This window comes from Eublepharis macularius, chromosome 1 (assembly GCF_028583425.1).
Source record: "Eublepharis macularius isolate TG4126 chromosome 1, MPM_Emac_v1.0, whole genome shotgun sequence".
Classification (NCBI taxonomy): Eukaryota; Metazoa; Chordata; class Lepidosauria; order Squamata; family Eublepharidae; genus Eublepharis; species Eublepharis macularius.
Window position 1 is genome coordinate 73,421,343 of NC_072790.1, and position 26,455 is coordinate 73,447,797.

The 26,455-nt window shown below is 45.5% G+C and overlaps 1 protein-coding gene and 1 pseudogene across 2 annotated transcripts in view; one reads left to right on the forward strand and one right to left on the reverse strand.

Moving 5' to 3' along the window:
- KCNQ5 (potassium voltage-gated channel subfamily Q member 5) overlaps nucleotides 1-26,455 on the forward strand; it is a 449,493-nt gene that overhangs the window by 63,056 nt on the left and 359,982 nt on the right. The gene's annotated exons all lie outside the window — the stretch shown is intronic.
- LOC129341958 (mRNA decay activator protein ZFP36L1-like) lies at nucleotides 20,569-21,655 on the reverse strand (annotated as a pseudogene).

The following is a 26,455-nucleotide window of genomic DNA, read 5'->3' on the forward strand; positions in this document are numbered from 1 at the left end:
TTGGACAATTCTACAGGCCCCTGAATAAGGTGCCCCCAGCTTCTCTCAATTGTTTCCTATGGAGGGAACATCCAAGGCTTTCGCCAGGAAACGGAAAGCCTTAGCCAAATACACCACAGCAAACACTGGCCAAAAGCCTCCCAATACAAACAGAACTAACAAAGCCCAACAGAACCAACATCAAACCAGATAATCTCAGCAGAACCAAACTGAAGCAACTGTTAAAATCCAACAGAACCAATGTCATTCACAGGTGCTAGGCAGAACCTGATTCGGTTTCGTTTTCCCGGCCATGTCGGACGCTCCTCTCCACAGGTCCAGGAGGAAGCGCCTGAGCAGCCTGACCGGGTGGTTGGCCTGCGAGGGTTAACCCCCAGGACTCCCAGTGAGGGGGTCAGGGTCCGGAGCGCTGCGGGAAGAGCCCCCTGAAGTCGATGCAGGGGGTAAATTGCCCGTTTGCTCCTACGGAGACCGGCAGACTTGCGCAGCACATTGCGTGCTGCCGGGCCATGGAGAACGGCAACAAGCAGATTTAAGGTGAAAACCTGAAAGTAAGCGAATCCCTTCTGTTATTCTAAGCGTATGCGAAGGATTGGTGGGAGTTGAAGCTAAGAAGGTTCGGATATCTTCCCCTTCATTGAGTTTTGGAACTTAGTTGGCAGACTCCGCCCCCCCCTAAGATGTCGACGAAAAAGCAGAGCCCTGCTGTGGGCAAATCTGTTTCGGCTGCTTTGCAGGGGAAAGGAAAGTCTCTTGAAGAGGTGGTTAAACGGTCGGTCGTTGAAGCTATGAAGCCCTTTGTTGATAAGCTAAATGAAATCGCTCAAAGGGTTGGCTCAGTTGAGAACGAAGTGAAAACCATTAAAGACGTAGCGTCTGGGGCAGAGCAGTCTGCTCGGGAAAACACACTACTCATGAAAGTAACAAACAAAGAAGTAAAGCTTTTGGAGAATCAATTGATAGGGTTACAAGTGGATCGTGCTCAGACGGTATTGCGTCTTCAGAATGTGAAGGAGGAGGAAAGTGAAAACTTAAAGGATTTGGTGTTGGAACTTTTGGCGTCATTCGCGAAGGCAACTAAAGAAGAGTTAAAAAGCGATATTCTGGAAGTCCGCCGGACATCTTCAAAATATGCAACGAAGCATCAGCTGCCTTGCGAGATTATTATAGATTTTTCATCTAAGAAGACTCGGGACACCATCTTATATAATTCGTACAATGTGGACTTGGACTTTCTGGGTAACAAGGTTAAGATATTGAAGGACGTTCCATTTTTAGCTCGGAAAAGAAGATTCAAATATAAAAGGTTTGCAGCTCTTCTGAGGAAGCATGAAATAAAATACAAATGGTTATTTCCGGAAGGCATCTGGTTCAGTTATAAAGACCAAGCCTACAAGATAACATTGGAAGCACAGCTGAGGGACTTTGTGTTTAATCATCAAGAGTTTCAGCAAGGAGAAGATTTAGGATCTGAAGGGGGAAATGGGGAGGAGGGAGTGAGCGCAGCTACTGTAGCTGTTCAGAGAGAGTTGCGACCGAGACGCGGGGCTGGGGGGGAGAAGATCTGATCCTGACTGTAGTTCGTACTTTATTAGATCTACCAATCTAATAGCATATTAGAAAGTTTAACTTTAAATAATTGTATTATGAAGGGAATGCAATACTTGTAGATGTAGTCTGTGTTTTTTATATGTTGTTTCTTCCCTTTCCCCCTGTTCCCGTTTTCCCTTCTTTGTAGTTTTTGTGGTTAGTAATTAAAAATAAAATTTATATTAAAAAAAACAAAAAACAAACAGGTGCTAGGCAGAACCTAAGGCCAATGCAAGTCCAACAGAACCAATGTCAAACCAGAGAATCCCAGCACTCAACCTGGCAAACCAGTAGCACCAAGGCAGCCAGCCAGACCTGGCAGTAGTATATGGCAAACAAGCAACACTAGCACAGACACACACACACAGAGTAATATTGCCTCCCTTCCCCCTCCTCCTGTTGTCTGGAAAACTTGCAAAGGGGGAAAAACAAACTGCAGCTTTTAGATTGTGATTCCTAGGTATTCCTGACTATATTTGGATTATTTGGGAATGTAAATACCAATTTATGTAAATATACCTGAATAAGATAGCTATATCCAGGTATACCCAAATAATACTGAAAAAGTGCTTTTCAGGTATACTTTTAAACCAGATATACTGAATCGTAACTAGATAAGGGCCGTTTCCACATGGCTTACCTGTATGCGGCATGTCCCGGTAAATCGCGCAAAAACCGTGGAAGATCGCGTTTCCTCGCGTGAGATTTGCACGACGTCGCGTGACATCGTGTAAATCTCGCACGAGGAAACTCGATCTTCCACGTTTTTTGCGCGATTTACAGGGACATGCCGCATACAGGTAAGCTGTGTGGAAACGGCCAAGATTTGAGTAGATCCATGATTGGATCTCTAAGCAGTTTTTTTTTTAAAAAAAAATTAAAAGCAGCTGTATGTGGGAGAGGAGAGAGTTACAAATAGGATTTCACTTGTAGCACTGGTCAAGGGTAGGGTTAGTCCAATTTATATTAGCTTGTTTAACCCATAGCACTCTATCTAGCTTTACTTCAGGTGGGTGTGTTGCCTTTCTAAGGCCCTTTTCACATAGCCTTTTAAAGCGTTTTGGTTGCTGGGTCTTAGTGAATTTTTATTTCACTTCAGACACCACCTGTTTGGCTGTTGGTTTATAACCTTTTTTTTTAACCTTCTCAGACAAATACATTTGTGTCCCATTTGCAATGTGGGGTTGAGCCATTTTTCCCATTCTCAAGTTTTCAGTGTGCTTCCCATTTGCTGCAAAGAGCCAGTTTGGTATAGTGGTTAAGAGTGTGGGACTCTAATCTGGAGAGCCGGGTTTGATTCCCCACTCCTCCGCTTGAAGCCAGCTGGGTGACCTTGGGCTAGTCACAGTTCTTTGGAGCTCTTTCAGCCCCACCCACCTCACAGGGTGTGTTGTTGTGGGGATAATAATAGCATACTTTGTAAACCGCTCTGAGTGGGCATTAAGTTGTCCTGAAGGGCAGTGTATAAATCGAATGTTGTTGTTGTTACTGTTTGAAATGTCTGTAGCACTTCTAGCAGCTCTGCCTTTTTTATTTTCTGGCCCAACTCCAGCATGTTCTTTTTTGATCATATATAGAAGGATTAGCGCTATAGAGTTGTAATACTTAAACAATATTTTTCTGCCATTTTTTTTAAAATGCAAAAGCCCTGGTGATCCAGGGGAGCCATTTCCGGCACCAGAAAAAGTGCCACTGTTTGAAATGGCTACAGTGATACACATATGGTTCATAAACGGATGTAAATGCTGTCTGAAACTGCCACCCCCACTTCTCTTTACATGAAGTCAGAGCAGCGATAGATAACAACCAAGTTAAAATGGAACTGTAAAAGGGGCGTAAGAGAGTTTGGAGTCCTTTTCCTTCGTAATATGTCTGTTATGGTATGCAAACTTTTATTATTTATTTTTCTTCATTGCAAATATTTATATGCCATCTTTCCACACTCTTCAACATGGCAAATATCAGGCATTAAAAATGTAAAACATTAAAACAATATTTTAAAGGTATATATAAATGTTTAACAGTACAGTAAAACATGTAAACATACAAATACCATCAGGGAGGAGGACCACTAAGAGTGTCTCCAAGATTCTGATGGTTTGCCTGCATAGCATGCACTACTATCAAATCTAGTGAGATTTTATTGTTTCATAAAGCTCCTATTCTCATGGGATTTTAAGACCTTGTTAAATGTCACGATCAGACCATTGCTGACCATAGTGGTTTGCTTTGTGCGAACTAGCCATTCTTGCTTTTCCTTGTTTTGTTTGGGGGTTCCACTGTGTTCTTGGTACTTTCTTGGTGGGCAACTCACCCACTCCCTTCAGGACTCTGGGAATGCATCACTCACCACCGGCAACCTCTGGGAGATGCAAACTCCTGGTAATATCCATTGCATCAACATCACAAAGTTATTGATGGCACAAATTAGGAAGTGATATCACTGCTTTAGGGTGACGCTCTAGGATTCACCTGAATCTCTGGTTTGTGCCAAAAGTCACATGCAATGCTGATCCCCTCCCCAATTTTTTCCCGCTGCTCGAAGGAGCAGCAGCAGGAATGGTGGGGCCTAGGACAGGAGGTCTCCCAATATGGCAGGAGACCTGTCCACCCTACTAGCTTCTAGTTTGCCCAGATTTGCCATGACCTTTTCACACATAGCCTACACAGTTAGTAGTCAGTTGAACATCAGTAACACTAGACTTTTTTGTAATGCATAATACAGTACATGTTTTTAAAGTTATATCCTCTCTCTGCTTTTCAATACATGATTTAATACAGTGGTACTCACTTGGTGGTTCATGGAGAGCCATGTTCCCAATTGCCCAGTTCACAATTGTCCATATTCACAATTGCCCATTTTACAATTACCCCGTTTGGTGTTGTGGTTAAGAGTAGTGGAACTCTAATCTGAAGAACTGGGTTTGATTCCCCACTTCTCCGCTTGAAGCCAGCTGGGTGATCTTCTAGGAGATCTCTCAGCCCCACCCACCTCCCAGGGTGATTGTTGTGGGGATAATAATAGCATACTTTATAAACTGCTCTGAATGGGTGTTAAGTTGTCCTGAAGGGTAGTCTATAAATCAAATCTTATTATTTGTTATTATATTGTTTTAAATAAGCAGTCTTAGGGGGTTGCTCTTCCTCACTTCAGTATGCTCTGAATCTTTAGAGACCATACCGAAGCGAGCTAAATACCAGAATCCCGAAGTGGCTTGCTGCTTTGGGATTCTGGTAATTCCGGATTTTTCCCCCGCCTCAGGTAAACTTGAAGCGGGAAACCTGAATTTTTGGGGGGTGTACACCCCTAGAGACAACACGACTATACTACTTATATGTATTATCTGTTGTATGTTTTTGTCTTGCTGTCCTTGCGTTGTGTAACTTGTCATGCTTAATACTTACAACTTGCATCAGATTTCTGCATTCCAAGTCCTATTCCATTGTTTATCAGATGTCTCCTCCTTCTACTTAGAGCGGAACTACAAGTGACATAAGGCACAGATTGGACACTTGTCAGGTTCCCTCAAGTTTTGATGGGAAATGTAGGCATCCTAGTCTTGCAGCTTGGCTCTCTGACTGCTGTCCAATGGACTTTTCAACTGTCACTTGTCCAACATTCTGCCAAGCTGCCTACATTTCCCATCAAAACTTGAGGGAAGCTGACAAGTGTCCAATCTGTGCCTTTTGTCACTTGTAGTTCCGCTCTGATTGTACTGACTTATGTTATATAACCTGCCTTGAGTCTCAGTGAGAAACACAGATTATAAATAATATAAATAGAAATAATTTGGTATATAAAGTCCAAATCTCTATGATCATTGATCACTGAAACAATAGACCACATGTTTAGAAATAAACAGTTGCAAAGACGTATTCTTTTTTTTAAGGTATGTAATTATTCTTATCAGCTAGCAGGAATTTGGAGTGGGGTGGGATTTGTTTGCTGATTTCACCAAAAAAGCAATGTCAAAAAGAAATTATTCCAAATATCTATGTTAGGGCTGCTAGGTTTCCAGGGGGGCAGGGGCTCTCCTACTCCTGGCTCCTGTTTCGTGCTTCCACTCTAGTGGCTAGTGGAAGGGAGAAAAAAATTAAAACCACCTTTGGCTGACTGTGTTTTATTTCTTCCAAGATATTTCATGTCAGTCCACTCTAAGAAATGCTGGAAACTCTATGGTAAAAACACTATGGTCCTAGAGTTGTAGGGTTGCCAACCTCCAGGTAAGGCCTAGAGAACTCCCAGAATTACAAGTGATCTCCATATGGAGTTTACAACTCCTTAGTAGTCTACTTTTGTCTTCTTGATGTTTAACTGTAATCCTGCTTTGGTACTTTCTCCCTTAACCTGCATCAGTAGTAGTTTCAAGTTTTTATTGTTTTCTGCCAGTAATGTGGTGTCATCGGTGTTTCTCAAATTCTTACTGTTCCTTCCACTAATTTTTACTCTACCGTCATCTAAATCTAATCCAGCTTTCCTTGTGACATAGACTGAAAACACTTCTCATTCTTTTAAAATATATGTTTATACATTGCTGGTTGACTACTAAAAGTAGTAGCCAATCAGAAAACAGTGAAGACTTGAAAGGACTATTGATGCAGGTTAAGGGAGAACAGAGTCTCCTGGGTGTGTAAGACTGAGCATACAACTAAAGCTTCTCAGTCTTACACACCCAGGAGACTCTGTTCAATAGATGGAGAGAACTGTATTCTTGGGGACAATATTTAGGCTATACATCTACTGTAAAAAAAAATTCAGTCTTAGGTATGCTTATTTCAATCTAAAGAACAACCAAAGGAATATTCTTAGGGATAGCCAAAATGGCTCCAAAGATTGTGTACTAGGCCCTTACCAGTTAAGGGAGATCAGAGTGGTTCCAAATTCCATATCCTTCCAAGTCTGACTGTGGATTTAGCCAGTTTAGCCAGTTAAGAGTAGGTACGGAAGATTTGTTCTTCCCTTATTATTGGAAAACACAGGAGGGAAAGCATTTTGAAAATGTCAAGGTGTGTGTGTGTGGGGGGGGGGGGTCAACTGCTCTTTCTGTGCAGGATAGCATTGCTAATTTAGTAGATTTAATTTCTTGAAAATACATGACTACAGTATCTACTTACACAATTACTATCTGAAAAAGCAACCCTATAGGAAAATTCACTGGTAAAAAAGTTTTCTGTTTCAGAGTTGGACAATTTAAACCACAAAAAACTTGAAAATGAGAAAACTGCCTGTAAAATTCAGTTCTTGTGTGTTTAGTTCTACTTTCTTATATGCTAGAACACATTACATTTGTCATTCTGTTGTTGTCCTGTTGGTATACCTATTATAGAAATAATTTTAAATCCCTGGGAGCCTTTACAAACTGTCAGTCACCTTTACTTGGGCCATGGGCTGACAGGTTCTGAAATCCAGCTCCCACCCCATGATGGGATGCCACTGACACTTATTTCAGTGGCAGGGGGTTTGGGTGTGGTCCTGGATACCTGTTTGTCACTGGAGGCCCAGGTCATGGTAGTTGCCAAATCTGCATTCTTCCATCTTCATCAGATTAGGCAACTTGCTCCTTACCTCTCAGCCCACGACCTAGCTACGGTGATCCATGTAACGGTCACCTCCAGGTTGGGCTACTGCAACTTGCTCTACACTGGGCTACCCTTGGGTCTGATCCGAACAGGGACCAGCATACCTGAGGGACTGCCTCTTGCCATATGTTCCCCAGAGATGCTCCATTCAGCAGATAAACATCTACTGGTGGTCCCTGGCCCTAGGGAGGTCTGCCTTGCCTCAACCTGGGCTAGGGCTTTTTCAGTCTTGGGCCCAACCTGGTGGAACTCTCTGTCTGTAGAAACTCAGGTCCAGCTGGATTTATTATCTTTCCACTGGGCCTGCAAGGCAGAGATATTCCGCCAGGCATATGGGGGTTGAGGCGGGCGCACCAAAAAACCAGCCTCCTACCAGGGGGTAGGAGTGTTTTCCCACAGAATTGTTGTCATCTGGTAGCTGGCCACCCTGTCCTACAGATGTGTTTTAATGCTTGGGTGATATAACTAATGTTTTAATCTAATTTATGTAATTGTGTTTTTATTGTGTTTATTACTGCCTGTGAACCGCTCTGAGCCCATTTGCGGGGAGAGCGGAATATAAATTGAATAAAATAATGAATAATAAATACTTTTTGATTAATTGTTTTATTCCTCATGAGTTGTCACATAATTGCACATCCATTCTATGCAACATTGATCCACATATTTCAGTATGATATCATGCAAGTGAAACATTACTGAACTCTATTTCAACGATGTCCCTCTTGCCTGCTAATCCAGTTACATCATTAATTATTGCAGAAGATAAATATGTTAGTTGTTTTGCAAAATTATCCCACAGAGGGAAGATCGTTTTATGTGTTGCTTATTTTACCAACATATATGCTATACATGACACTGAAATTGCACTAATGGGCCATTTTTAACGCACTGTAAGGCTGCAATCATAAGCAAATGTGCTTGCAAATAAAATCTATTACTTTTAATGTTTTGAGGCTGATGAGAAAGTTTATTGTGATACACTTTCATGTTCAATGAATCCTGTTTATTTCTGGGGTTGGAAAATCCTGTGAAAAGGGGAAGTACTGTACGTATCATTTAAAACATTTTAAGCATTTTAAACAAGTTCAGTTGTCCCTAGCTCAGCAGCAGCAAATGACTTTATTGCTATCAAGAAGTGGCTTTATATGAAATATGCATACTTGGTTGAGGTTACAGGAAGAGGCCCACAAGAGCAAAATAAGTTCAGAGACACTGTGTTGAACAGCTGTATGATAGAATGGTAGCTGTTTTCATTTAGTGAAATTTTTAAAAATCCATTATGTACTTTTTTAAAAGTACATAAATCTTGAAAGAGTTTACTCTCTGAGTATACATTTGCTCCTGTAACTGCCTTGGTAGTTATGCAGTAGATATGTGCATAAAATGTTTGCTGGTATGAATAAAGATTTTCCTCACTCTTTCCATTATATGTCTTTTGTTCGGCATGAGTGAATATTGATTAGAGTCAGATAAGCAATTTTAAGTTTAACTCACTTGCTATTTTTAGCCATTATTAACAGACGACCTTAAAAATGTTTTGGTATTTGGGATTCTGTGAATGTTCCAAAATAACTTTTTGTTAGCCAAAAGGGTCAGTTCAGTCAAAAAATATAACTGAATCGCTCTTATTTATCATATATGTATAATTTGAAAAACACAATAAGAGGTATGTGGTCATTTTTTCCCACCCGCAAATAATACTAAATGTTGCCCTCTTACACACTTTGGAACTGAACTCAAGTGCTGAACATCTGGGAATAGAAGAGGACAAGAATGGAATGGCAAAGATGTGCGGAGGAGGGGAACTAGCATTTTTCCTTTTCTCTTCCCTTCACTTCTTCCTCCTGGTGATGGCAGTCACTACCACAATTATTACAAATATAATATAAATAAAGTAAACACCAATATATAATTTAATTCAACAAATGACTGTGCAAAAGTATGATTAAAAACAGTGTGGTTCAGCATATAAGTACCATACTCTTGTATGTACACATAGTAAACATGCAAATATACAGGTATGGCAGTACATTTTTTGTTAGTAGTAGTAATTTATTGTATCGACCATAGGTCATATCAATTTAATACAGCATAATACAGAACACGGCCACACAGGGTCAGAACCAAATTAAAACATATTCAAAACATAATTGCACTATTATTCCATACATTTCGATCTAATCTTTCTTGCCACTAATGCATACAAAGCAACTCTATTAGAAACATAAAGGTCCTCATCAGCTAACAAAAATACTACTTTTTCCATATCTGAAACCCATTCCCGCAGGGACAAAATATTAGAAATAAATTTGTTTCTGGGGTCCAAAAGGAAAGGACATCTCAAGTCATAATGAATCAAATCATCTGCTTCTCCCATACCACACAAACAAAGTCATAGAGGGGCAGGAACACTTAAAATTGAAATATATATATTTTTTTTTAAAAAGCGGCCCATACATACCGCGGAAGGCATAGCTTGAAATCTTAAGCTGATAAAGGCCATTCTTAATTTCATTGTTGTTAAGGTCCTAAGGTACGGTGACATAGTATGATCTTTTTTAAAAAATTGAAAAAAGGGGGCACTTTAGATTGAACAATTGCATATCTATCTATATTCCTATCCATTTTAAAGACCCAATCCCTCAACTCATGACCTGATCTATTAGTTCTGATCAGGTCATTTGGTATTACGTACTTGGACTGTATAAATCCCAGATATTCCTTATAGATTTTAACATGATTCAAAAGAGAACAGAAGCTTTGACCTCCCAATGAATCCTGAGGGCACTCTAGATTTCTCTTCCAATAAGATAGAACTCTTAAATTTGCCCTAACTTTCAGAGATGGAATACCAAGCTCTGCCCTCATTAGTGCAACCGGAAAACCCTTTGGCAACACAAGGATCCGTTTCATAAAGTAATTTTGAATTGTTTCCAATTGATCCAGAATCTTCTCTTCCCTGCCCCATATTTCAATCCCATAAAACAAACTGGGGATCACCTTACTCCCAAACAGCTTGATAACAGGATCAACCATACCACCTCCTTTGGAAAAGAAAAAATTCACCATTGCCCACACAGTCTTTATAGCAGAAGATTTTAACAGTGTTAAATGAGGCTGTCATGAGAGACTTTCTGAAAACGTTATTCCTAAATATTTATATGTACTACACTGTTTGATCTGTACACTTAAAATTCTCCAAACTGACTTCCTAGGAAGCTTCCTAAAAAACAAGTATGATAGCACATTTTATCTCCATATGTAAATGGAGAAAAATGAAATATATATGAAATAGTCATTGGGTCAGTACATTCAAATCTTCCCATGACTTTCATATAACATCTTTATGTGAGTAATGTGATTTATCATAATCATATTAATTTTACGTTTTTATTAGTTTTGTTCCCCACGGAATATCTAAACAATAATTATTCTTTTAAAAATCCCTTTCTCCCTCTCACTTCAAGTTCATTTTGTGCAGGGTCAGACTTTTTTGGATTTATTCGTTATATTGATGGAGTGCTTTGTATTAATATATACCAGTGGTCCTTCGGCTGAAACATATCTGGTTCTGATTCTGTACATATGGAGTTAAAATGTATATTTGTAAGTTTACTATGTGTATATATTTGTAGTTATATTTAGTTCACTTTTTCTGTTCCGGCCTCTTTGGTTACCCTTCTTCTGCAAGGTTGTGTTTTTTGTCCTTACCAGTCACTATCACAATGACCGGTGACATTTTGGGTTACTATGGCAACTACAGAGGTTTCTTTGCAAAGGTTGGAGGAGCTTATTCCCAATGCTCTTACGTTTGGGGGATTTTAACCCAAAATCATCTGCATTTGTCAAATAGATTTTTCTGCAAACCTGAAAGTTCTCCTGGGCTTGCAGAATTCTAAATTGTATCTATGGCTGGCCCCAGTGTGTAGATTTTGCTTCAGATTACCCTTGGTTGTAAGATACAAGGATATCTTCAGGGGCAAGCAAACAACCCAGGTTCCCATAACTAAGAAAACTGTGGAAATTACTAGTAAACAAGAATATAATGTCTCTTTTCAAAATTTATTTGCCTTTCTAGCTTCATAAAATTTCCCTGATGTGTAAAGATGCCAGATTCTATTGACATTCCAAATGTCAGAGCTGAGCTATAAGCAGCCATCAACCAACAACCAGGAGGGTTAGAACCAAGAGCCAGAAGTCAGAGCCTGGGATGAGGATGTGGCATTTTGAGATTTGGGAGCCAGGTGTCAAAACAAGTAAAGATGTTATTAACAGGCAAAAACCCTACCTGAAAAGGAAGCCTTTATAGTAATTCCTAGAAAGGGAAAGCAGATGTCTGGCGTGGTCAGAATCACTTTGAAGAGGAGTAGAAACTCTTCACTGGAGATGGGCACGAACAAAAAAAACCCTGAACCGCATGGTTCGTGGTTCGTTCATTCTGATGTCCCATGTGGCACAGGGTCACTAAGAGAGGACCCCCTTTACCGAGACCAGCAGGAACCTCCAGAATCCACCTTCTGGGAGTGGCGGCCACAGAGAAAACCCATTGTCCTGCTGTGGCAGACAGCAGGAAGTGAGGAAGTAGGCCCCACAAACGCACCCCTGGCCGGGCAGCACAGGATAACTGAGGAAGGCCCCCCTTTACCGAGACCAGCAGGAGCCTCCAGAATCCACCTTCCGTGAGTGGCAGCCACAGAGAAAACCCATTGTCCTGCCGTTGCAGACAGCAGGAAGCGAGGAAGAAGGCCCCATGGATGCACCCCCGGCCGGGCAGCAGAGGGTCACTGAGGAAGGTCCCTCTCCACCCCTTTGGGGAGAGGGGCCAAGGACGCACTCTTGGCAAGGCAGGAAGAGTCACAAAAAAGCTCCCTCGGGCCAATGAAGGACATGGCCACTGGCAAAACCCACTGTCCTGCCGTGGAAGCTAGCAGGAAGCAAGGAAGAAGGCCCCTCTCCACCCCCTTGGGGAGAGGGGCTGCAGATGCACCCCTAGACAAGCAGCACAGTGGAACACAGAAAGTCCCTTCTCCTACTCCCTGGGGAGAGGGGCTGCTGACGTTCCCCTGTACAAGCAGGACTGAGGCACAAAATAAGGCCCCTCGGACCTGTGGAGGACGTGGCCACTGGCAAAACCCATGGTCCTGCCGTGGCGGCAGAGATAGATGGCTTCTCCAACCATGCTGAGAAGAGGCTGCCACTAACATAACCCATGGGTCCTAGTTCAATGTGTTCCTTGGCTGAAGGCTCACAGCACCATGGGCAAAACGCTGGCAGAACCCATGGTCCTGCCATGGCTGCAGAGGTGGATGCCCTCCCCAACCATCCAGAAGGTACAGGATTCAGCACCAGAAGGGGGGCTGTGATCCCAATGTTGCGTACAGCAGCAGAACCTATGGGCTGATCTTGATGGAGTGAGAGGGCCATGAGTCCCATGGATAAGGAGGCCCTCACACCATACTGTACAACTACATGTGCAAACCCTCCCTCATGCTGAGAAGAGGCTGCCACAGGAAGCAAGGAAGAAGGCCCCTCTCCACCCCCTTGGGGAGAGCAGCCATAACTATGAAGAAGGAAGGCTGGACAGGATCGCCCAACGAGTCCCCTCTCCACCCTGGTGGGGAGAGGGGCTGATGCACCCTGGGCAAGGCAGGACAGGGTTATAGAAAAAGGCCCCTCTGGCCCTTGGAGAACAAGGCCACTGACAAAACCCACTGTCCTGCCGTGGCAGCAAGGATGGAACCCCTCTCCCTCAGTCCAGTCTCAATGGATAGGGGCATGTTGCGCCCAAATGAGACAGAGGCAACAATCCCCTTTGAGTGGGAGCCCTATCCCACTACACAGACATCCGACCAGAGAAGGGAGAACAGTTGCACAAAATAAAGAGATAGTAGCCTCCACACACCAGGTCATCACTGGAATGGTACCGTGCCACACAGGGGTATTTCGGAAAGATCTGGAAGTACAGCCAGAGTGGGAGACTAACAAAGGGAACCAGTGGCGGTATTGGAGGGTTACTGACCATGGTGTGGAGTTGTGGCTGGAAGATGGAGAGAGGAGTGGACTGTGAGCAGAGAAAGAACCAAGAGAAGGAGATGTGTGGGGTGGCAGGTTGCTCCAAACCCAAGCCATTTCTCCTGAGGTCCATATAGCCTGACCTCCACACACACAGAGACCTGACCTGAGCAAGCAGGACAGACACAGAACAAGGAGAGAAGAAGAAGGTGGAAGAAGGGGACCCCTCAGCCGAGGCGGCCACTTGGCTTGGCCGCAGAGCTTGGCAGTGGCCCTGAGACCAGGGGGGTTGAGCCCGACCTCCCCACACACAGACAGACCTGACCAGAGCAAGCAGGACAGGCACAGAAAGAGAAGAGAAGAAGATGACCCCTCAGCCGAGGCGGCCACTTGGCATGGCCGCAGAGCCTGGCGGTGGCCTAGAGACTTTGAGTCCGCATTAGAGAAGCTTGGAACTCGAAAACCCTATAGACTGGGGTGGCTCAGAGCCCAGATAAGTCCAGGTCCAGGGAGGGGTATCCAAGCAGGTGAAAGACAACATGTCCACCAGGTCCAGGTGCAGGTGTGCACGGCCGGGACGGAGGTCTCCCAGGTGGGAGAACACCCGCTCGCTCTGGGCACTGGTGGGAGAGCAGGACAGGATGTTAGTAGCCATGACGGAGAGGTCTGGCCATACGGGACATTTTCAGGCCCAATACTCCAGGGGGTTCAAGGGGGGGCTCAGTGGGCTTGGCAAGGTACTCACGCACCATGGCCCCTGCAGAGTCCTCCACCGTGACAGACGCACCTGCTCTGCTGCTGCCAACCACCCAGCCCACTGACAAGGACCAGATTTCGAATGGGCCCATTTGAGGTGCGCTCTGATGGCCTGGCTCATTTGTCTCCCCCCTCCTCCACCTCACCCCTGCCCTGTTCCCTCCATCCTGCCTTTTTGGCCTGGAACCTGTGCACCTGTCTGTGGAGCTCCTTCTTCCATTGCTGCAGCTCACCCTGCCGCATGGCGATGCTACCCTTGATATGGGGGTCACAGAGGCAGGCCAGTCTGTACGGCGCCTCCTCGCAGAGAAGATGCAAGCAGGTGGCTATGCCCACCTGCAACCTCCTGATGAGGTCCCTGACCCTGGGCAGGAGAGCTCCCTCGTGCTCCAGCTCTTTGTTCAGCACCTGGTCCAGCCCATGAATTAGGGGTGTGACCTGACCCAGGGTGGCCTGGTAGGAGCAGAGGACCTTGGTGGCATCCTTAAACCATTTAAGGACACGCACCATCTGGGATAGGACTAGCCAGACCACAGAGCTGAGGCTGAGCTCCTCTCCCTTCTGCAGAATGGCCACCGATGACATTATGTCCTGGACTGGGTTTTTTTGCTCCACCAGATGACTGATCATGTTGTAGGTGGAATTCCAGCGGGTGGGCATGTCCTGGAACACCCCCTCCCCCTGCCTCTGGAGCAGCTCACGGGAAGAGTTGATGCTGCGAGAGAAGTGGGCAGCCACACGCTGGCAGCTGTCCAACAATTGGTGCAAGGCGAACGTTCCCTCATCCCATGCATCCCTGGGCTTGCTACCTAGCCCGAGAGCATCCCTCATGACCAGGTGCAACTTATGTGCCAAGCAAACGAGGCCCGGAAGGGAGGCCTCTTTCAGGGCCACCAACTTGTCGCTTCTGACATCGCTGACCATTAAGCCACGCTCAACACCCACCTCGCCCTGGTGCCCACTCCTTCAGACCCACCCTGATCAAGGAGGCGATGTTTTTCCCCATGTGCATGTTGTCCATCCCCCGTGCCTGGAGCAGAACCACCCTGTAGCCCGACCCCAAGGGTGGCACCTCGTTCGTGAGCCCTGGTCTTGGCCTGGAGCAGCGGAGGTCTTCCGGTTGCCACCAGTGTGCTGTCAGGCTGAGGTAACCGTGTTGGCAGCCGCTCCACATATCTGCCATGAAGTGCATGGTCCAGCCTTTAGCACCCGACAGCTCCTGATACACCATGTCCCGCACACACTGGTAGAGAGCAGGCACGACTCGATGGCCAAGGGTGTGCCGCAAAGGCATCTGGAACCACGGGGTGAAATGATGGAGCAGCCTGCGAAAGCCCACTCCCTCCACAGTGGACAGAGGGAGTCCTTCCAGGGCAATCGTCTCCGCTACTATGCGAACGCTCACCTCCTGAGCCTTCGACCTCACCCTTTTCAAGGGTGCTGTCCCTGACCCCGAGGGAACAACCTTCGCAAGGGTGGCCTGCCTGGGTGTTCTGCTCCCGCCCGCCACAACCCGACCTGAGACAAGGCTTCTGGGTCGGGCTGGACTCCTGTTCCTCTCCCACTTCTCCCTGATCTGAACTGGAAGACGCCCTCTTACTCCCCCCCCCCCCGACGGATGTTTTGCTGGGCGAGGCTGGAGGCAACAGGCTCAGGTGGTGCCTCTGCAGGTGCTTGTGCAGGGCTGTGGACGACAGGTGCTTAGGGTCTCACGCACCACTCCATCGCAGGAGTGGCACTGTGCCACACAGTGTTTATTGGGAACGGTCCGATAGTGCTTCCAGATAGCAAGATTGAAATGAGGACCAGTGAGAGCTGGCTCACGAGGATAACTGAGGATCACCGGCTGCGGTGTGGAGCGTGGCTGGGAAGATGGAGTGATGGGTAGACTGTGGTCACTGTCAGTCCCAAGAGGTTGGGATGTGGGTGGGGTGGAGGTAAAGCCCCACCATTCCTCCTGAGATCTCTCCTCCTCCTCCTCTGCAAAGAATTTTCAGAGATCCTCCTCTCCCCCCACCGGTAAGACAGCTTCTGCCTCCTCAACAGGCCCCCCAGGCAGATGTTCTTTGGAGGGAGTCTCTGGTGCCACTGGGTCTTGCCCCTCACCAGTGCTGGTTGATGGGCAACCAGGACACCTTTTGCACTTTCCCCCACGACCACCCTTGTCCCCTGCTCTAAGCCTCATAGTGCTGCTAAGCAAGTATAAATGGAAAGCAGAAGTGTGTGTGTGAGCCCTGCTCAAGATGTGCCTCCTTTGCTTGGCCCCAGAGGCTAAAGATGAAGGGGGGTTCCTCCCACTGCAAACACAAAGATAAAGAGGACACAGCCTCTTGGAGGAAACAAAGTCTCTGGGATGGACTGGTGAAAGAAGGCACCCTTCTCAACAATGCAGACTGAAACAGAAGAGGCTTTTCAGTCTCTCCAACCAGCCAGCAGCAGCCAAGATCCCTTCCAACAATCCACTTCCTCTCTCTCTCCCTCTCCCTCCAATTCCAGTAGCAGTCCTCCTCTCTCTCTCACTGCCTGCAGAAACTGAAAGGAAGAGCCAGCGAGGTGTGCCTTTTATAATGAATGCTCTCATAGAGCAGAGCAGGAGCTCTCTGGTTGGCAGTCAGAGCTGCCTAACAGGGTTTTGAGGGATGAGATTGGAGTCCCCATGGCTACAGAAGGCCCGTCTCCCCCCTGCTCTTGGCTACCAGGAAACAGACTGGGAGCTCCACGGTTGGAAGGGAGACCTGCCTAGCAAGGTAAGCTGGGCTAAGATTGGGGTCTCCACAGCAACTGAAGGTCTGCAGACATTGCATGCCTCCATTGCCTAGGAAATTAATGGATTGGCGCCAGCCTGTCTGTGCTCACGAACCGCTCATGACCTGACAAATCGGGCATGAAAGAGTCGTGGGGGTTCGTTAACACGCAGCGCCATGAGCCGCGTGTTAAAAAACCACGAACTGGCCCAGTTTGTGCGGGTTTTTTGGGTTGTAATTCGATTCGTGCTCATCTCTACTCTTCACTACTCGGAGTATGTGCCAACAACATGAAACCCTGGTGGGTCAGTATATGATGACTCTGCACCAGAAGTGTTACTTTCAAGAGAGACATAAATGGACAGTCGAGAAAGTCTTAACTGTAGAAAATGTATACAATACTAATTTTTTTTGTATTAGTGATTTATTAGTTTCTGCATGGCTCATCTGTTAGGCTAGCTGTCAGAGAATGTTACATTTTGGCCAGCATGTTTTGGTCCCTTTGTGCACAGCAAACATTTATACCTTTATTATCTTGTGAGTTTGGAGCTGATACACAAATTAAAATTTCCTGTATGCAAAAGATACGTGTCACTTTATGTGGACTATATATCAGAACAAACTACAAATGACTTAACTTTGAAGCTCTGGCAGTCTTCACTTAAAACTGTATTCTGGATCACTGAGAAAAATGATTCTATGAGTTCCAATAAAGTTTATCCTGTCTTGTTAAAAGTGTGATTGATTCCGCCCCCCCACACACCTTTTAAGCAATGGCTGTAGAGTTTGTTTGTGGTGTTTAAAATTCATGACTGAAGGCCAGGTCATGTGATCTTATCTACATGCTGGGCAAGTGCAGATCTCACAGTACAGATCATTGGGGTGCTTGAGCTTGTGATGATCCCTGCTGGCCCACATAGCTAACTCGGTATGTGTATGACCCTGGGGGGAAAAGATACCAAGGATATTTCCCACACTTCCAGTTGTGTGTGTGCAGCCTCTGTTGGCTTGTGAAGAGCCACATATGTCAGACTGTATAGTAATTTTTAAAAGAATGATATAAATACAGGGAAACAATAATGAATAGATTCCCAGATTTATTTTAGTTCAGAATAGTTTGCTAAATTATATGTTTGCGCTAAGATAGCATGCAAACAGTCTGGTAATTTGTCCCTCTGATATTGTAAAGACATAGAATATCAAAACTTTTTTTGAATGCAGAGTAAATAAAGAAAGCATGTTTTTTTTAAAATTGGTGTTATTATCAGTGAGTATTATGACTTACAAATATTTACCAGAAAAAAATTGCATGTGACCTGAAATTTAGAAGAATCATAAGATAAGAAGCCTGGGAAAATAACAGTGCAGTCCTAATAACATTGAAATCCATGGGCTGTGACCGGTGTAACTCTTCTTAGAGTAGCATTGTAAGACCTGTAGAATGCATACAGCTATATTTTAATACCCAGCAATGCTAGAAATCAGTGTTAAGTAATAGATGTGTTAAGTAATAGATTAATGAAAAAGCAATTACATCCGCAGTGTGACTTTGGGAGATAATTTTCACTTAGTTAAATTGTTTCTTACGTACACTTATGCTCTGGGCTCTTTTCAGTCTGGTTTTGTGCCGGGCTATTGGGCAGAGATGGCTCTGATGGCTTTAGCTGATTACCTCCATCTGAATACAGACGAGGGCTATGCTTCTTTGTTGCTGGACCTATACAGTATTTGATACAGTAAACCATGCCATCCTGTTGAGGCATTTGAAGGCAGAAGAAGGGGTCGTGTGATGGCCTAAAGCCTATACTGGTTTAAATAATTCCTTAGGGAACAGACTCAAATGATTGCTGTTGTTGACCAGCTATCTTCTGTATGGGAGGGTTGCAGGGTTCCACAGGGTGCAGTTTTATTTCCTATGTTATTCAACATCCACGTGAAGCCTTTAGGATAAATAATTCATAGCTATGGAACTTGATGTCATCATTGATCAATATGCAGTTGATTCTCAACTCTGTATCTTGCTATCCAAATCCCAAGGTGATGGAGTAGAGGTCCTGAGTTGCTGGCTGAAAGCTACTGGACAGCTGGCTGAAAGCAAACAAATTGAAACTGAACCTAGACAAGATGGAAGTGATGCTGATTGGGAAGGTGGAGATTGTGAAGGACATTATGTTTCCCACTTTTGATGCAGTTCAGTTGGCCCTTGCTGACTCAGTTAAGAGCATAGCGGTTATACTGGCTTAGCACTGCTGCTAGAGAAACAAGTAAATGCAGTTGCAACTCCTAACTCAGACTAGCCTAGAAGATGGCCCCCTACCTAGAGACAGATGATCTGGCCACCTGGATTCATGCCACAATAACATCAAGGCTTGACTACTGTAATGCACTCTACATAGGTGTCTCCTCAAAATCAATTTGAAGACTTCAGTTCATGCAGAATGCTGAAGCTCAATTATTATCAGGACCTAGGCAGAGCATGCATATTACTCTCATTCTGCAGTCATTCCATTGGCTAAATATCAGTTACTGGGCAAAATTCAAGGTTTTGACTATCACATACAAAACCCTTCACGGCTCTGGTCTCTCAAATCTGTGGGACCACCTTTCTCCCTGTGCTCCATGATGGCAGCTTTCCCCATCTGAACAGGACCTTTTGCAGATATCATCCTGCAAATGGGCAAAATTCACAGCTGCCTGTACATGTGTGTCAGGTCCTATCATGGGTGTCGCCCTGTGAGATGCCAACCTGCCTTACAGGATCTTCAGGGAATGTGTGGGATCCCACTCGGTGGAAGGAGGGGGGTATACCTCACCCTCACACCCTCTCAGTCCACCTGCGGGTCTCTTCAACCTGACAGAGTCTTGGTTGCCTTCTACAATCGCTGTCTTCATCCAGTTGTCGGTCTGACTTCTTCTCATCCTCTCCATCTTCTTTCCTCCCCCTCCTCTCTGCTGCTGCTGCTGCTCGCACGCTTGCTCGCTCGCTCGCTCGCTCGCTCGCACGCACGCACGCACGCACGCACGCACGCACGCACGCACGCACGCACGCACGCACGCACGCACGCACGCACGCACTTACACAACCCACCACACCCTGTAGATGGACTTCCCTTTTATCCCTTCACCATTCCCTTCTCCACCTGCCAGCCATGGCCCCCTCCTGCACTGTAGCCATGCCCTTGGATGATTCAGGCAGTCACACCTGGGTTTGCTCTGTTGGATGCATTGGGCAGGCACACCTGTGCCTCCTTGGTTGGCTGCCAAGCCTTTCTGCTGAGCTGGCTGCTTGGGCCAGGCACAGTTGTGCTCCCTCTGCTGGCTGCCTATCTTTTCCTGCAGAGTGCCTCAGGCAGCTCCCCCTGGGGTTGTTTTGCTCCCAGCTTCGCCTGAACCAGGCTACTGCCTTCTAGCTGGCTTGCAGGCTGGGGTGTGACTCTGTGCTGCTTTGGTTGCCTCTCCTCTCTGGCTGGTAAGGCTCTGTCTGACTGCCCTTGCTTCCTGTGCCTCCTCCCTCAGGCCTACTCCCCTCCTGGGGGTCCTTACTCTCCCTGCCTGGCCCCCTGGCCTCCCATTGGAGGGTGGGACTAGCTGGTTTCCACTTGCCTCGCCTAACTCTCTGGGGCTTGAGTGTTTCTTCCCTGTCCTCTGTTGCTGGGCGTGGCAGGGTCTTGATGTCTGTCTGGGCAGCTGCATGGTGGTCATCTGACTGTCTCCCTTCCTCGTCTCCTGTTAATTCCAGGGGCAGAGCTTCAGACCCTGGACAATGTGCTTTCTTAGTGGTGGCCCCCATCTTATGGAATAGTCTGCCTAATGAGGTCAGGAAAGCTCCCACTCTCTTGACTTTTTTCAAACTATGCAAAACTGAATTATTCAGGAGGGCATTTTAGTCAGGTAAGAGGGCTGTGCTATAAGAAGTGTCCAGGATGGGTGAATCCGAGCCACTGTGGCTGCTGCTAGAGCTGCTCAGGTAGCCTTCCTGGTCAGAGAGGGAATCCTGAGGACTTGGGAGAGAGTCAAACATATTCGGTGACTCTGACATGGGTCAGAGAAGGAAAGCAGTGGGAGAGCCCCCACTGGGCACCTGCATCCCCATGCTGGGAGCAAAGAGATTGGTCAGCTCCTGGCTAGGGAAGGTGAAGGGATTGCTGGCACAGTCAGGCAGAGGAGTAGAGCCCAGAAGGTCATCCGAACTCATGATGGGAGGAGGGGTTATCGAAGTGGGGCTGTCCAGCAGCCCATTGGTGGCCACAGCACTTGGAAAGCTAGCAAAGCTGAACCTGTGTTGGAGGCGGGGCCTTTCATTGAGGGTGGGCTCTTGGCTGCCAGCTACAGCTCGACACTCTTTGGCATTGTGGATGAAGTGACAGCGGGGCCCATAAGGGCAGAAACCGATGGTATGGAAAGTGCGGCAGAGCTCTGTCTTGTACTTGGGATGGCAGGTCAGGCTCCGTAACTCATGGATTCCATGGGAAAACTGGCACGTCACCGTATTTGCAGGCCCCATTCTCCTCAAAAGAGCGGCACAGCTCTGTCTTGTAGCAGCTTGAGTTGACTTGTCCACCAGGCTGTTTCTGCTGCAGTAGACGCTCACCTCCTTCAGAGAAGGAGTGGTCCCAAAAACGGTTCTCTCTGGGACCCAGTGTTGGGGCTGGCTCCCCCTTGAGGTTGCTAAAGAGGTGGGTCTGGTGGAACTTGCAGTTGGGCAAGGTGACAGAATGCCTCCTGGGGAAACCCCCACCAGCTGGAGTTCCCACTGCCTTCCTGTCCAATAGACACCTTCCAACTCCTGAAGGGCTGTAGTTCAGCATCTTGTTACTTTTGCATAAAAGTTCACTCAGGTCGAAGATGGTTGGAGACACGAGTGCCGTAGACATCTTCAACTAGCAAAAGAGGAGTGGAATAATTATAAGATAAAAAATAAAATGAATCACAGTGTTGTAAGTCACAGCCTCCAGTTTCCCTGGGTTGGAATCCTTGCATCACCCTCCTCCAGCTCCAACAATTCTCCCTTCTCTTTTTCTGAAGTGAGTAAGAGAAATATCATGGTAAAGGGGCAGTGACTACTGTCTGTTAGTGTAGATATGCTCCAACTTTGAGTTTCTGCGGTATTTAATATATCATGTAAAATTAATTATGTATTTCTGCAATGTTTCATATTTGTATTCAGATCTATGCTTGTTTTCAAATTTCTGAAATCCATACCTTATTGTATTGTTTATTGAACGTCCCAGCTGTTGAGTATATTGACTTATACTGTATAATTCGCCTTGAGTCTCAGTGAGAAAGGTGAACTGTAAACAACATAAAATAGAAAAATAAAAAACGAGAAATTAGAAGACACTAAGAAAGAAGTAAATCTCCCTTTTATCCCAGTTGGCCTGATCCACAGATTTAAGTATCTGTAGATTAGGGCCACTTGGCTATTAGAATATACAGTTTACAGTAGCCTTCTTCATATCTATGAAAGCCAAGGTAGTTAAGCACTGGAAGATGTCTTTGGAAAGGGACTGCCTACTTGTAACAAATAGTTCAGATAGGATTGCCAGTTTGAGGTGGGGAAAAACTGGAGGTTTGGGGGGGAGGGTGGGGTTTGAAGAAGGAAGGAAAGACCTCAGTAGGGTATAATGCCATAGAATTCACCCTCCAAAGCAGCCATTTTCTCCAGGAAAATTGATCTCTGTAGTCTGGAGTTCCAAAAGATTTCTAGACCACACTTGGGCTAGACAGCCCTAATCAGAGGAGGAAAGTTTTGTTGTGCTTGTGAATTCAAAACTACCTTGATCTTATAATCAGTGGATGTTAGGCTTGCCATTCCCCCCAGGATGGGGGATCCCCTGCTCCTGCCTCCCTTACCCCTGCCCTCACTTCCCTGGCCAGTGGGGGGCACTCCCCTGGGAACGCCCCCCCCCGGAGGTGCAGTGCACCCCCAGGCAACGCACTCTCGCACCCTGCAGCGGCCCCGTTTCAGCCAAATTGGGCCCTGCAGAGGGGTGATTCAGCCCTTGGACGAGCATGGGAGCACTCCTGGGCCACCCTTCGATTCTTGTGATGACATCACTTCTGGGAAGTGATGTCATCATGTTGGCCCGGAGCATGTGCGCGCTGCACACGTGCGCACAAGGAAGGAAATAGAAGGTAGGAGCCAGTGTCCCAATCTCCTGCTGTGAGAGTGAAGGAACCTGGCAACCCTAGTGGAGGTGCACTGTGGACTTTAGGAGTCATAGGCCTGCTTTATGAATCTTAAGATAAAAGTCAAGATGCCAGCAGCAGTTGTGTCACCTTTCCCCCTTTCTTTCTATCCATTCCTCTCCGCACCTTTTGCATAACATCCCTGAGCTCCCTACAGCTGTTGTGGCAAAATTATCTGCTATTGCTTCTGGAAGATAGGCTAGAATCAGGCTGCTTATCTTTATTCCTCACAGAACGTTATGGTAGGTAGTTGAAATGCTTTTTAAACATGATTTACAATTTCTTGCAGCCTTCCTTCTCACAGATCTGTCAGTTCATCTTTGCTTTCCCAATTTTATGAAGAAAACTTCATAAATCTTCATTACACAATAAATAGTATGGCCACTTTCAGGAGTAATGAAATAGTGCAAGGGTTGATACCTGAATGCTGACTCCATTTGATTGATCCTGATCCTGATATGAATGGATGACTTTAAACTTTGCATAACTGTTTCAGGCACTCTGCAAACTCAGCAATAGATTTCTTTAGTGACTATAGTTGCTTCATATTAAGAAGGATTTATTTGTTGGAATCTATCTGATAAGTATGTTTAGCAGTGGATCTAAGACTCTTTAGGTTTGTAATTTGCTGCTCCCTGAAGAGTATCCCACAGTTCAAAAATGGGTGTTACGTAAAGCATCTATTGTTCTGCACAGAAGTGAATAAAGAGCAAAAATTGATCTAATGAAATCATTACTTCCAGATACAAACAAAAATAAATGTTATGACAGTAGCTTTCCTGAGGACACACTGAGTGAGGACACCTGGGGATCAGGTAGGTTGCCCTGGTAACCAAGAGCCAGCCTGATAGCTGGATTAAACTAGAAAGGCCAGGTGAGGCCTGTCATTGATATAAACAGATGCCCAAACCTAAAAAGAAGAGTGTCTGTTATAAAAGTCTTTATATCAGAAGATTCACACAATCATGTTTTTCACATGCTAATGGTGACCATTATCAATTTTGTTGTTTGCAAATTCGCTTGTGGAGCAGTTTCCCTAAATACGATTTTTCACAAGCAAACTCTATACTGGGGATTATTCGGAAATAAATTGAAATTGCCAATATTATATTATAATGCCCATATAGACATCTATGTTGCAGCCTCATTTGTAATGCTGTGTGCAGTTCTGGTTACAGTATTTCAAAAGGGACATTACAGAGATGGGGAAAGTACAGAAAAGGACAACCAAGATGAGTAAAGATTTGGAGCACCTTTTGTAGGAAGAAAGGCTGAAGAGTCTGGGACTTTTCAGTTTAGAAAAGAGATAACTTGGGAAGGGCATGATAGAGTTTTATAAAGTTATATGTGGGACAGATAGAGTAGATAGAGAGACCTTTATCTCCCTCTCCCAAAATACTAGAACTCAGGGGCAGCCAATGAAGTTTATGGACAATAGATTTGGGATCGACTAATAGTTCTTACTCCCAGGGAAGTGTCTTTCAAATTGCATCCTACAATTGAAGTCTCCCTTCCAAAGCAATAGGAGGGAAGGGGAGGGAAGAGCTCTGCCCAATTGTGAGGGCCCAATTGGCAGGGAGGGACACAATGCCATTTCCCAGGTAGTGACAGGAGGAGGGATGCACTCATGTGCATTGGTCTCATTCCTTCTTTCCCCCAACGGAGTTAATTAATAATGTAAGGGCTCTCTACCTTTGGGAATGATGTCCAGGGAAAACAAGCTGCTGCCCTGTGAGGTGAGCCCAGTGCCTGCCTGCTGCTAGAAGGAACAAAATGAAACACACACTTGGGGCTTGTTGTCTATCAGTCAGGAGGGCTAAAGCAGGGTGACGCCCAGCCCCTGTAGGCCTCCAGCTTACTAGGCTCTTCTCCCCTCCTTTTTATACTCTGTTGGTAGGGAGTTCTTCCAGTAGCAGCAGCAATAGGCTTTGCTGTAGGCCACAGGGGTGAATTGCAGCCATCTGAGAGGCAAATTGCTTCATATACTATTGCCACGGGCTTAACGGGGTGGATGCTGGTGGCCCCCCTCCCTGTCTGGGCTTTTCCCTCCCCCCACCCCCATTTACACTTTGGGGGTTTGGGGTAGGCTCATGCAGATACGGTGGCAGACCTTCTTGCCTTAGCAGGCCTTGTTACTTGAGGGAGGCTAGAACTAGTAGTGTGGGCTGGTGGCCATGTTTTATTAGGGCAACTACAGAGGTGTGGTTGTCAGTGGCCATTATGTGATGATGGGGCAGCCATCTTTGTTTAGGGCATCTTATTGGGCAGCAGCCATTTTGTGGGTCACCCCATAGGTGACCATTTCACTTCTGTACCTGGTTTAACCATGTCACCCTGGAAAGGCCAAAGAAAGCCTAAAGGCAAACAGCCAGCAAAGAGGCAAGCCCCTGAAAGTGCTGTGCTGGTGCTGTCCTCCTCTCTCTATGTCTCTGCCCGCCCCGCCCCCCAAAGCTCCCACCAGTTGCCGGACATTGCTTGATAAACTTAGAGTAGGAAGGGCTATAGAAGAGCCCAGGTCTTATCACGTTTGTGTCTGCAGGGCGCACCCATTTGGAAACATCTGCCTTCATCACAGAAGAATATGGCGTTGAACCTCATAGCCATTTTGTGATTGGTTGCACCCCTACCGTGTCTGAAGATGGGAACTCTGACTTTCAAAAGCTTACACCCTGAAAATGTTGTTGGTCTCTAAGGTACCACTGACTCCTAATTTACCAAGCGTAAAACAAGTCCACCCTGTATGAATCGTTGTTCTGGATTTTTAGAGCTATATAGGGTTGCTGTCAGACTGAAGAAAAATGTCCTGTCTGTTTAATGGAGGCTTAATGTGTGGAATCAGGTAGCTGAAAATTTTCATGGGGTGGAGATAAATAACATCATGTGCTATATTTATTTTTGTGCTGGTCTTTGACTCTATTAAATGAACAAGGCTGTTGGGTACTATAAAAATTGCATTGAACAGTAGACTCTAGAGCTGCAAGTAAGATGCCTCTTCTTCCACCTGGCAAAGTCAGGAATTGAACCTGGGACCTTCTGTGTGTAAAGCATGTGGTCTACCATAGAGCCACCCCCAATCATAAATGATTGAAATGAAGGGTCAATTATAGTATTTATTTATAGTTGTATTGCACTTGGATTTTGGACTTGAGCACAGCAAACCCTTTCATTTCCTAAAATAATATTTTAAAAGCTGCCTTCTTAAAGTAAACTATACACAACTGCAATTGATTTAACCACATGTGGGTGAATCAACGTGTGTTCTGTTTCAAGCCGTGAGAAATAAACAATGTTTCTTCATTATGGCCTCTGTGCAATCCGATTTACAAAGTCTGCATACTTGAGCCTCAGCGAAGAACTGGCTACACCTCTGACAAGAAAAGCATGTTCTTCTGCTTCCTTCTCTCAGTTCCCCCCCCTTTTCAAGCCCAATTGCCCTTTAACTAATGTAGAGGGCTTCCATGGGAGAACCTACCTTGTCAAAGAAAATAAAAGTTACTTAATTTTTCCTTTCAGATTTTCTTTTTTAGCTAGTTAGTGTATGTCGTTCAGGGTAGATGATTTCATTCTTTTGCAGGCAATTA